Source organism: Hemiscyllium ocellatum, chromosome 44 (assembly GCF_020745735.1).
Source record: "Hemiscyllium ocellatum isolate sHemOce1 chromosome 44, sHemOce1.pat.X.cur, whole genome shotgun sequence".
Lineage (NCBI taxonomy): Eukaryota > Metazoa > Chordata > Chondrichthyes > Orectolobiformes > Hemiscylliidae > Hemiscyllium > Hemiscyllium ocellatum.
Window position 1 is genome coordinate 8,063,814 of NC_083444.1, and position 13,076 is coordinate 8,076,889.

The 13,076-nt window shown below is 49.0% G+C and overlaps 1 non-coding gene across 1 annotated transcript; it reads right to left on the reverse strand.

Annotated features, from left to right (window-relative positions):
• Positions 1–8,369: 8,369 nt before the first annotated feature.
• Positions 8,370–8,442, reverse strand: trnak-cuu (transfer RNA lysine (anticodon CUU)). The gene has a single exon. It is a non-coding gene; the product is annotated as a tRNA-Lys (tRNA).
• Positions 8,443–13,076: the final 4,634 nt, after the last annotated feature.

A 13,076-nucleotide genomic window follows, 5' to 3' on the forward strand; every position in this document is an offset into this window, starting at 1 on the left:
AAAGTCATGAATGACTGGATTGTCACCTTGTAATAAAATTGACACTTCAGGACTGGAACACACAACCTGTTGATGTGGTGTCAGAAATTAAATAAAAATTGAAAGAACTGCAGATGCTGTAAATCAGAAACAGAAACAGATTTTGGTGAAAAATTCAGAACTGAGAAGTAAATTTTGCTTCATCTCCACAGAGGCCGCGAGACCTGCTGAGCTTTTCTCGCAAATTTCAGAACTGAGGAAGGGTCACTTGACCTGAAACGTTAACTCTAATTTCTCTCCACTGATGCTGTGAGACCTGTTGAGCTTTTCCAGCAATTTCTGTTTTTGGCCCAGCTGTTCGCTTGCGTCTGTGAGTGAGTGTGAATGTGTGCAGCCTCTGGCTTTGCAGCAGTGTGTCGATAATAAAGGCAGCACTAATAGAGCTCTCAATAAAGCGAGTGGCTGCAGAGAGACTATGTGTTCACTGCACCCCATCGGAGAGAACTGGGCCTTTTTAGTTACTAATGATGCAGAGGTGCCGGTGTTAGATTAGTGTTGACAAAGTTACAAGACTCACAATATCAGGTCATAGCCCAATAGGCTGATTTGAAAGTTTCAGCCCACCCCTAACAGTGAGGGCTCATTTCAATGTCATGAACTACTGCAGTGTGACCTTGTGGTAAAATTAACACTGTCCACAGATGCCATGATGGATGTGGTTGGTGATAGTTCATGGGATGGGGGCGTCATGAGACACTTCATCTCAGGGTCGTTGGGTACAAGACCCATGTTGGGTGATGTGCTCCATTTGAAAACAGACACAACCTTTCCCTAACAACAGCTCTCTCCCATTTGGATGCGCCCTGATCTTTCACTGGTCTGAGTGAATCAGGAGGTTCAATACTCTCGGGTGCCTGATGAAGGGCTGATGACCGAAACGTCGACTCTCCTGTTCCTCGGACGCTGCCTGACCGGCTGTGCTTTTCCAGCACCACACTCTTTGACTCTGATCTCCAGCATCTGCAGTCCTCACTTTCTCCTAAATTCTCCCTACAGTCTGATGGAGTGCAGCGATACACAGACTCTCTCTCTGCAGCTGCTCCCTTCACTGAGAACTCCATTACCAAGTGCTGCTGCCTTTACCAATCATAACCAGGAGAATTTCAGAAAAAAATACAACCAGGGAATTATAATTTCCTCAACTCAGAGAAAAAACATTCATCGAAGTGACCATTCTGCCCACTTAGCCTGTGTTGGAGGAAGAGGGAGGGTTCTTGCTGGAGGGTTTGGATAAATGAAAATGGACAGCAACATGAGCCAGTGGGAAGTGTCAAGGCAGCGCTGAGTGAGTTAGGAAGCTCCAGCGTCAACCCATTCCCTGTTCAGCTCAGTGTGAAGCAGAGCTGAGTCATCACCCCAAAAGCATCCCATCTCCTTTGAATCCTTCAGACCAATGGGGTAGTGATGGGCACCTGCATGAGCCCCAAATATGCCTGTCTGTTCATTAGGTACGTGAAACAGTTAATCTTCCAAAGTTAATCTGGCACAATTTGCCATCTTTTCCTCCATTACATCGATGACTGTATCGGCGCCACCTCGTGCTCCCACAAATAGGTTGAACAGTTCATCAACTTCACGAACACATTCCAATCTGACCTCAAGTTCACCTCGACCATTTCAGACACATTCCTCCACTTCCTGGGCCTCGCCATCTCCATTTCTGGTAACAGACTCGATCGGACATCTACTTCAAACCCATCAACACCCACCAAAAGAGAAAATGCTGGAAAATCTCAGCAGGTCTGGCAGCATCTGTAAGAAGAGGAAAGAGCTGACGTTTCAAGTCTAACTGACCCTTTATCAAAGCTGGCCCATCAACTCCACCCCACCTCCTGTAGAAATGCAACCCATCAGTCCCTATTTCTCTGCCTCCACTGTATATGTTCCGAGGAGAATCAATTCCACTCCAGAACATCCCAGATGACCCCCTACCTCAAGGACCATAATTTCCCCTCCAATGTGGTCACCAATGCTCTCCAATGCATCTCTTCCACTTTCCGCACCTCTGCCCTTCAATCCCACTCCTCCAACTGCAACAAGGATAGAACTGCCCAGTCCTCACCTTCCACCTCACCAATCTCTGGATACAATGCATTATCCTACATCATTTTCCCCACCTACAGTCAGACCCCACCTCCAGAGATAAAGTTCCTTCTCCACTTTTTTCAGCATTCTGCAGTGACCATTCCCTCATTAGGACCACGCCTCCCCACCAAAAGAAGTGTAAAACCTGCACCTACGCCTCCCCACTCACCTCCATCCAAGGCCCGAAAGAATCTTTCCACATCTGGTAGAGATTTTCCTGCACATCCAAACACCTCATCTGCTATGTCCATTGTTCTTGATGTGGTCTCCTCGACATTGGGATACAAGATGCCAACCTGTGGAAAGTTCCCAAGAACATACCCGGTACACACAAACTCTACAACCATACAGACCACTTCAAGTGCCCCTCTAACTCTGCCGAGGACATGCAAGTCCTTGGCCTCCTCCACTGCCAAATCCTAGCCACATAATGACTGGAGGAAGAACACTTCATCTTCCACCTTGGGACCCTCCAACCACACAGAACCAATGTCAATTTCAGCAGTTTCCCAATCTCTCCTCCCCCCACCTTATCCCAGATCCAACCCTCCAACTCAGCACCACCCTCTCGAACTGTCCTACTGTCCATCTTGCTTCCCACCTATCTGCTCCATACTCTGCTTGACCTAACACCTTCCACTTCATCTACCTACCATTCCCAGCTACCTTCCTCCCCAGCCCCACTCCCCCTCCCATTTATCTTTCAGCTCCATGGGCCACCCCCACCCCCAACATTCTTAATGAAGGGCTTATGCTCAAAATATTGACCCCCACCCCCTCGGATGCTGCCTGACCTGCTGTATTTTTTCCAACACTACCCTTTGGACACTGTTCTACACCTAACTCCCACAGTGCTTCAACTCACCCCCAATAACCCACCCCTTTCACCTCTCTGGAGGAGAGCTAACCCAAAAAACTGGTGGGAATTATCCAACCTCATTTGATGGACCAGATAGAATTCTTAAGGGCCACAGTGCGGGAGAGGGGTAATGTGGATTAATTGTTTGAGAATACTTGTGCCCTCCTTGTCTGACAAAGCAGCAGCCTGTAAAGTGTATATATGAGAGAGAGAGAGTTTGATAGATGTATGTCTGTATGAACTGATACTGCTAGGACTGAGAGTCTGGACAAAAGCCTTACCTCTCACATGACTTTTAAACTAGCGCTGCCCCTCTCTTTAAACCAATGTCCTCTAGTATTTGACAGTTACACTCTGGTGAAAGGGACTCTGACTATCCACCCTATCCATGCTCCTCATAATTTTGTATACTTCGATGTTGAAAGAAGAAACAAGGTGAGGGAGCATTTAATGAATGGCAGGACACTGGGTAGCTCACACGAATGGAAAGATCTTGGGGGTAATTATTTACTGATACAATACAATACAACTTAGGAACAGGCCCACCATCCTGCGCCAATTCCAACCCTTATATAGATCTATTCCTTATTGCCCATGTCCATGTGTTCATCAAGGTATGCTTTAATCGTTGCTAACATGCCTGCATTCACCACCTCCATTGGCACCCACCAGCCTCTGAGTGAATAGATTTCCCCTCACTTCTTCCCTAAACTTGCCTCCTCACACTTTGAACCAACTGACCTGTCTGATGCCTCCAATATCCACATTTCCTATGCTTCCCATTATTTTGTAAAGCTCTATCAGGTCACCCTCTTGGCCTCCATCTTGCCGGTGAAAACTATGCGAGTTTAAAATCCAACTTCAGATCCCTGAAGCCAGCAGAGCATGTGATTAGGACGGTAAAGGTTGCATATGGGATGCTCTACTTTTATCAGTCATGGCTGAGCATATAATAACTAGGCCTCAACCTCGTACTTGGCCTCAACCTCATAGTAGGCCTTACCATTGCCATGGTGACAATCAGCTGGAGTCCATGGTTTGTGTTCAGGGACTCTTCCACAGAACAGAAGGTAGCATGGAAGAGGATGGTTTTTATACAGAACATAGGGTGGCTGGGAGGGGTAAATAATAGAGACAAAATAGAAAGAGAAGAGAAAGAGAGAATTTATGTGGAGTCATCTGGACAAAGAGGAAGTGAATGGTGCTCAAAGTTTAAAGATGAGAAAAAGTGAAGACTGCAGATGCTGGAGATCATAGTCAAGACTGTGGTGCTGGAAAGACACAGCAGGTCAGGCAGCATCGGAGGAGCAGGAGAATCGAAGTTTTGGGCAAAAGCCCTTCATCAGAAATGAGGATAGTGAGCCAATGGGGTGGAGAGAAAAATGGAAGGGGGTGTGGGGTTGGGGGGAAGGTAACTGAAAGTGCAATATGTAGATTGAGTTGGGGGTAATGGTGATAGGTCAGAGAGGACGGTGGAGTGGATAGATGGGAAGGAAGATGGACAGGCAGGACAGGTCAAGGGGGCAGTGCTGAGTTAGAAGGTTGGACATGGGATCAGGTGGGGGGAGGGGAAATGAGGAAACTGGTGAAATCCACATCCCCGTGTGATTGGGGGGTCCCAATGCGGAAGATGAGGCGTTCTTCCTCCAGTCGTTGGGTGATTCAGGTGGATTGGCCATGCTCAATTACCCGATAGTCTGCAGGCTAGATGGAATAACTGTGGCACCTGTGGGATTATGACTTGATATCACTCCTTTGACTCCTTGTGCAGTCCCAGTTCTGCACTGAGTGACTGGGTGGTAGGACAGTAAGGGAAAAGAAGAGTGAGTTTGGGCCTGAGGCAAGAGCAAGGCAGAAAGCAAGGCGTGCAAGGAAAAAAACTGTGGAACCATTTGCATGTGAGCCAAATATGATAGCCACCACACTACAGAACAGACATGTTCAGTCCTGCCAGGCAATAGCCTGGGATTCAATGTGATTAGATACAATGGCAGCCCCTGGACATTGGCTGTTTCTGTGCACAGAGCTATGCAGACACTGACACTAAGAGTCTCTCTGTGCCTGTCTGTCTGTCTCTCTGGATCTCCCTCTCTGTCTCTGTATCTGCATCATACCCCCGTCTCTCTCTCTCTGTAATTTTCTCTTCCTCTGTCTGTCTCTCTCGCTGTCTCCCTCTCTGTCTCTGCATCTCCCTCTCTCTGCCTGTATTTCTTTTGCTGTACCTCTCTCTCTCTCTGTCCCCACTCACTCTTTGTGTCTGTATTTCTCACTGTGTATCCCCCTCTCTCTCTCCCTCCTCTTCTCTCTGTCTCTCTGTGTCTGTGTGTGAGCTGGTCCGGTGTGGGAATGCTGAGAGACAGTGTGAAAGCTGCAGGTTGTGAGAAAGGCCTTAAGACATTGGAGCACAAATTGGGCCCTTCGGCCCATCGAGTTTGCTCTGCCATTCAATTATGGCTGATACGTTTCTCAACCCCTTTCTCCCCGGGAACCCTTGATCCATCTTGACAATGAGGAAACGATCTAAGTATGTCTGTCTTAAATCGGAGGAAATGAGTTCACTAGGGCAGGAACAGGCTGATAGGGTGGATATATGTGACAGAGACTTAGATAGATGTGTGTGGATAGATGTGTATGAACCGATTCCACCTGGTCTGAGGCTTCCTGTGAGCTTTGTGGAGCCAGTGGCTTGGATGTGTCTGAGTGGCTGAATTTCAGAGATAGGTGTGTGGACTGCTCCTGCCTTGACTGAGACTTCCGGTATGGGCAAATGCTAAAGTGTGGGTCAGGATGGCCGAGCGGTCTAAGGTGCTGCGTTCAGGTCGCCATCTCCGTTGGAGGCATGGGTGCAAGTCCTACCACTGACAATAACGACTTGGCTTCAACTACACTGGAGTGTGACCTTGTCATCACGTTGATACTATCCCTTCCCCAGGATTTGAGACAGACTTAGATAGGTAGGTTCCTTATTGCCAAGGGTTCCTGGGGAGAAAGACATTGAGAAACTTATCAGCCATGATTGAATGGCAGAGAAGAATCGAATGGCCTAATTTCTGCTCCAATATCTTCAGGTCTTTCTCGCACCCTGCAGCTTTCACACTGTCTCTCGGCATTGCCACACAGGTCAAGCTCTCTCTCTCTCTCTCTCACTCACACACAGACACAGAATAAGGGAAGATACACAGTGAGAAACCAGACACAGAGAGTGAGTAGGGGGAGAGAGAGGGAAATACAGGTTCAGAGACAGAGAGGGAGACCCAAGCTGAGGATTGTAAGTTATACTGAGTTTAATTTCCGATTCATAGCAGCAGCAGCCCCACCACCACTTTTACAGTTAAAACAGACAATGACATGAGGGAAATAGAAGAAGTGAATTGACCACAACCCGATGCCCCGAAACGTCGATTCTCCTGCTCCTTGGATGCTGCCTGACCTGCTGCGCTTTTCCAGCAACACATTTTCAGCTCTGATCTCCAGCATCTGCAGACCTCACTTTCTCCACAACCAGAGATAAGTCAGTTCCAACCAACTGCGGAAGACCCGGCCAGCTCGGTCGGTATAGCATAAAACTCTTCATCTCAGGGTTCGAGCCCCACGTTGTGAGATGGGCTCCTTTCTTAAAAACACGTACCCTCACCCCACACTTACCAACAAGCACTTCCACTCTGTCACTGATCTGAGTTCAAGTAGAGGCTCATTTCTCTGCAATCTGATGCAGTGGGGTGACACCCAGACTCTTGCTCGCTTTACCGAGAGTACCATTACCCAGTGCTGCTGCCTTTATCATCGACACTGGGGGAGGATGTGTGCCGTGCACATAAGCCACACACACTCACAGACTCAAACAGTAACCTGCGGCTCAGTAAACCCGCCTGGGGCAGGGGAAGCGAGTCTGACTTCCCAGCGGCAGGTGCCCTGGGGGTGGGTGTCAATTTTATCATTTGTTCACACTCCAGTTCGTTAATGAGTTGAAAATAATTAAACCCGCGCAATCAGGCGTGAGACTCAAACCACCAGTTCAAAGACAAGCTGTAACTTAAATCAGCACCGGAGACCGCTCGGCCAGCCTGACGCATACTAGCCCCTCATTCCGTTCTCAATGTTCACACGAAGGCTCAATCCAGTCAGTGTCTGCACACACCTCTCTGTTCACATAGACTTCTATCACACTCTCTCACGCACCCACATTACAATCTGTTGCTTTGTCAGCCCGCCTTCGGTACAAGTCTACTCAAACAATGATGCGCAGTGGTTAGCACTGCTACCTCACAGCACCAGCGTCCCAGGTTCGATTCCAGCCTTGGGCGACTGTCTGTGTAGAGTTTTCTCATTGTCTGCGTGCGTGTGCTCCGGTTTCCTCCCACAGTTCAAAGATGTGCCAGTTGAGATGAATTGGACCGTGCTAAATTGCGCATAAGGCTGTGTGCAATCTCTGTGTGAAACTGATAAGGTTCTCACCCACGTCTCCCCGGGAACTCTTGACCACGATCTATCTGTGTCTGTGCTGGAAATGTGTTGCTGGAAAAGCGCAGCAGGTCAGGCAGCATCCAAGGAACAGGAAATTCGACGCTTCGGGCATAAGCCCTTCATCAGGAATGAGGAAAGTGTGTCCAGCAGGCTAAGATAGGGAGGAGGAACTTGGGGGAGGGGCAATGGAGGGCATCGTCGATCAGTCTGGGGGGAATCTGCGGTCCTTGAAGAAGGAGGCCATCTGGGCTGTACGGTATTGGAACTGGTCCTCCTGGGAGCAGATGCGGCAGAGACGAAGGAATTGGGAATATGGGACCTCACTTTCTTCTATCTGTGTCTGTCTTGGAGGAAATGAGTTCAGTGGGGCAGGAGCAGGCTGATAAGGTGGGTACATGTGACAGAGAGCTAGAGAGGTGCATGTGGACAGATGTGTGTGAACCGATTCCACCGGCTTCTGGTGAGCTTTGTGGAGCCAGTGGCTTGTATGTGTCAGGGTGGACGAGTTACAGAGAGATGTGTCTTCCCGAGAGGACGTAGCGGGCTGAGTGCGTCAGGATGGCCGAGCGGTCTAAGGCGCTGCGTTCACCAATGACTGGAGTGTCATCAAATTCACACTCTCCTCCCCGGCCAGGATTTGAGCTCCCGCTGCTTCACGGGCGATTACAAAAACCACACTTTAATGTTTGTGTCTGAGTGAGTGTGACTTGAATGCAGCCTCTGTGCACGGCCCACCCCCAGGGTCGATGATTAAAAGGGTCTCGTTAATGGAGCTCTCTGTAAAACGAGCCGCTGTAGAAGAGAGAGAGACATATGTGTTACAGCACTCCATCAGGCTGCGGAGAGAAACGCAGCTCTCCGTGAGGGAAGAGACAGACACAAGAGTGGGTGTTTGTCTAGGTGTATTTGAAAATAAGCACATCGCCCAACGTGGAGCTCGAACCCACGACCCTGAGATTAAGAGTCTCAAGCTCTACCGACTGAGCTAGCTGGGCTGCATGCATACTCGTTGATGTTCTCTCTTTTAAATGTAAAAGTGATGCTACTGCCGCTGTTATGAATCGGAAATTAAAACTAACATCATTTACCCTCCACAGCTTGGATCGGACAAAACTCATCCAGGCTCCTCCTCCTCCTGCTGTTGCTGCTGTTGGGGGAACCTGCAATAATCTCCCTCCCACACACTCACTCCAAACACTCACAACCTGCAGCATTCAGACCGTCACACCGGCCAAGCTCACATTCACACGTAGGCACACACACAGACACATAGACACAGACACAGACACACGCACAGACACACGCACAGACACACACTCACACATACACAGACACACACATACACAGACACACACACACACACAGACACACACACAGACACACACACACAGACGCACACACAGACACACACACATACACACACACACACAGAGACACACACTCACACACACACACAGACGCACACACGCAGAGACACACAGACAGACACACACACAGACACACACACACACACACACACATACACACACAGACTCTTAGTATCTGAGTTTGCATAACTCTACACGGAAGCAGCAGGTAGCCCGGGGCTGAAATTGGATAAATTCCCCGTGAATCGCAGGGCACCCTTCTCCCCCTCCACCCCAGTCAGGAAGGGACATGTCCAAAAGACGCAGCTCTGTTGCGTTTCCATAGTGCGGTGGTTGTCACATTTACTTCACACGCGGAAAGTTCCCAGTTCGATCCTGAGTGGGAACGTTCCGCTGCACAACTTCATCTTCCTTTCGAGAAACAGGCCCAAACTCACACATTTCCCCCATCCGAAGCTGAGAATTGATTCCTGGGGACAGGGTCAGTGAGAGGTCAGGGGAGGTTGCAGAGTGGTTCAGAGAGCTGTTGGAGAGAAGGGGGGTGTAGCAAAAGAGGTCAGTCACCCAACATGGATCTTGGAGCCACATCCCTGAGATCCAGGCTCTCTCTCCCATTGTCGGAGAGAATGACCACTGCAGATGCTGGAGGTCAGAGTCCTGAATGTGGTGCTGGAAAAGCACAGCAGGTCCGGCAGCATCAGGAGCAGGAGAATCAACATTTTGGGCAAAAGCCCTTCATCAGGAATGAGGCTGTGAGCAGAGGGGGTGGTGAGTTAAATGGGTGGGGACCGGGGACGTGGGCGGAGGGCGGGGGGAAGGTAGCTGAGAGTGATATAGGTAGATGGAGGTGGGGGTAATGGTGATAGGTCGGTCAGGTGGGTGGAGTGGATAGGGTTGGAAGGAGGAGATGGACAGTTAGAGGAGGGAATGAGGGCGGTGCGGAGTTGGTGGCTCAAGTACAGGCAGCTGGGATCATGGGAATCACTGAGGTATACAGGGAATACAGAGGTTTACTGAAGAAGGAAATCACGCGAGGCGAAAAGTGGGCACAAGGTAGCCTTGGCTGAGAAGATTAAGTTGATTCCAAAGATTAAGGATATTCAATGAAAAAAAAGAATAACTCGAGAGAGAATATGTTCCCACAAAGACCTCAATCACTCAGCACCATCGCCTGGCATTGTGTAATCAAATCTCTCTGCAGGGCTCCTGGAGTTTTGAATAAAGTATCTTTCCCATCCTCTCATCAAACCCGACCCTCCTCCAAATGAGATGTTGTCCCTCCCCTATGGGAGAGGAGGCCACTCTTGTACTCATTAGTCCCTGCTGGAGGAGTTGGGGAGGTCAGGAGGGGTTCTCGCTGAAGCGTTGGATAAGTGGGAATGGACAGCAGCATGAACCAGTGAGAGGTGTGTAAAGGCAGCGCTGAGATAGTGATAAACCTCGTGTGTGCGTGTGTGTGTGTGTGTGTGTGAGAGAGAGAGAGACTCTGTATGTGTATGTGTGATTGTGAGTGTGTGTGTGTGAGAGAGAGAGAGAGACTCTGTGTGTGAATGTGTGATTGTGAGTGTGTGTGTGAGACTGTGTGTGTGTGTGAGAGAGAGAAAAAAAACTGTGTGTATGTGTGATTGTGAGTGTGTGTGTGAGTCTATGTGTGTGTGTGTGTGTGTGTGTGTGGCCCAGGACAGTGTGAGTGAGCAGGGGACCCCCAGAGTGTCCTGGATGGGAAAAGCACTTTGTTCAAGACGTGAGTCGGTGAGTTTTTGCCCGAAACGTCAATTTTCCTGCTCCTCGGTTGCTGTGCATTTCCAGCACCACTCTGATCTAAACTCTGGTTTCCAGCATCTGCAGTCCTCACTTTTGCCACTTTGTTCAAGTCGCCAGGAACCCCACCACGACATCTGATCACACAATGCCAGGTTATGGTACTGTGTGATTGAGGGACCCTATTCTCTGAGAAAGTGAGGTCTGCAGATGCTGGAGATCAGAGCTGAAAACGTGTTGCTGGAAAAGCACAGCAGGTCAGGCAGCATCCAAGGAACAGGAAATTGGATGTTTCAGGCATAAGCCCTTCATCAGGAATTTCCTGTTCCTTGGATGCTGCCTGACCTGCTGTGCTTTTCCAGCAACACATTTTCAGCTCGGACTCTATTCTCTCTCTAGTTATTCTTTTTCCTTTGAGATACTGAACGTACCACTTTGGAATCACCTTAACCTTCTCGTCCAAGGCTATCTCGTGCCCCCTTTTCGCCCTCCTGATTTCCTTCTTCAGTAAACTCCTGTGCCCCCTGTGTACCTCCAGAGATTCCCATGATCCCAGCTGTATGTAACTGAGCCACGCATCCTTTTTTTTTCTCTGGTCAATGCCTCAATACCTCTTGTCATCCAACCTTGCCCTTTCACCCTCGCAGGAACATATAGACCTTAAACTCTAGCTATCTCACTTTGAAAGGCCTCCCACTTGCTAGAGGTCCCTTTGCCTGCAAACAAACTCCTCCTGCAAGCACCATGATTGAATGGTGGAGTGGACTCGATGGGCCGAATGGCCTTACTTCCACTCCGATGTCTTATGGTCTTAATTCCATCCAAATTCGCCTTGGCCCAATTTAGTGATGCTTTCTGTTTTAAATAGAAAAGTGGTGGTGCTGCTGCGATGAATCGGAAATTAAAACCAACATAACTAAAGTCTGGTTGAAGACTTGTAGCTCGGGTATCCGTTGTTGTGGTTCTGTTCGCCGCGCTGGAAGTTTTTGCTGCAAACGTTTCGTTCCCTGGCTAGGGAACATCATCAGTGCTATTGGAGCCTCCTGTGAAGCGCTGCTTTGATGTTTCTTCCGGTATTTATAGTGGTTTGTTCTTGCCGCATCCGGGTGTCAGTTTCAGCTGTAGTAGTTTGTATGTGGGGTCCAGGTCGATGTGTCTGTTGATGGATGTTCTTGCCGCTTCCGGGTGTCAGTTTCAGCTGTAGTGGTTTGTATATGGGGTCCAGGTCCAGGTCCATGTGTCTGTTAATGGAGTTTGTGGATGAATGCCATGCCTCTAGGAATTCCCTGGCTGTTCTCTGTCTGGCTTGTCCTATGATGGTAGTGTTTTCAAAATACAAATTTACAAAATACCATGCAAGGACTGCACAAAACACTATATAGGACAAACAGGAAGACAGCTAACAATCCGCATCCATGAACATCAGCTAGCCACAAAACGACACGACCAGCTATCCCTAGTAGCCATACACTCAGACAACCAGGAACATGAATTTGACTGGGAAAACACTACCATCATAGGACGAGCCAGACAGAGAACAGCCAGGGAATTCCTAGAGGCATGGCATTCATCCACAAACTCCATTAACAGTCACATAGACTTGGACCCCATATACAAACCACTACAGCTGAAACTGACACCCGGAAGCGGCAAGAACATCCATCAACAGACACATCGACCTGGACCCCACATACAAACTACTACAGCTGAAACTGACACCCGGAAGCGGCAAGAACAAACCACTATAAATACCGGAAGAAACATCAAAGCAGCGCTTCACAGGAGGCTCCAATAGCACTGATGATGTTCCCTAGCCAGGGAACGAAACGTTTGCAGCAAAAACTTCCAGCTCGGCGAACAGAACCACAACAACCAACATAACTTCCAGTCCACAGCTTGGATTTGACAAAACTCATCCAGTCTTCTCCTCCTTCTGTTGGGGGGAACCTGCTATCACTTCCCTCCCACACACTCACTGCAAACACGCACAAACTGCAGCATTCACCCCGTCACAGCGGTCAAACTCTCTCTCTCACACACACACACACGCACACAGAGGCAGAGAGAAAGACAGCGAGAAAGAGAGAGATACAGACAGCGAGAGAGAGAGGTGGGGGTGGGGGGAGTGGATACAGAGACAGAAATAGAGAGAAAGAAAGAGAGTCTTTGCGTCTGAGTTTGCACAACTCCGTGCACAGAAACAGCAGGTATCCCCGGGGCTGAGATTGCATAGATACAGAGAGAGGAGAGATAGATTCAGAGACATTGAGAGACTCTTATTAAGGAGGTTTCTCGCTCAGCACTGCTTTTACACATCTCCCATTGGATCAAGTTGCAGACCTTTCCCATTTATCCAATCCCTCAGCGAGATGCCCTCCCCCCGACCCCACAACCCCTGTCCCTAAATGCTCCTTGAACTGAGTGGCTTGCTGGGAACACAGAGCAAGGTAGGTTCAGACTCTTTCTCTCTCTCTCTGCATCTCTCTTTCTCTCTATGGATC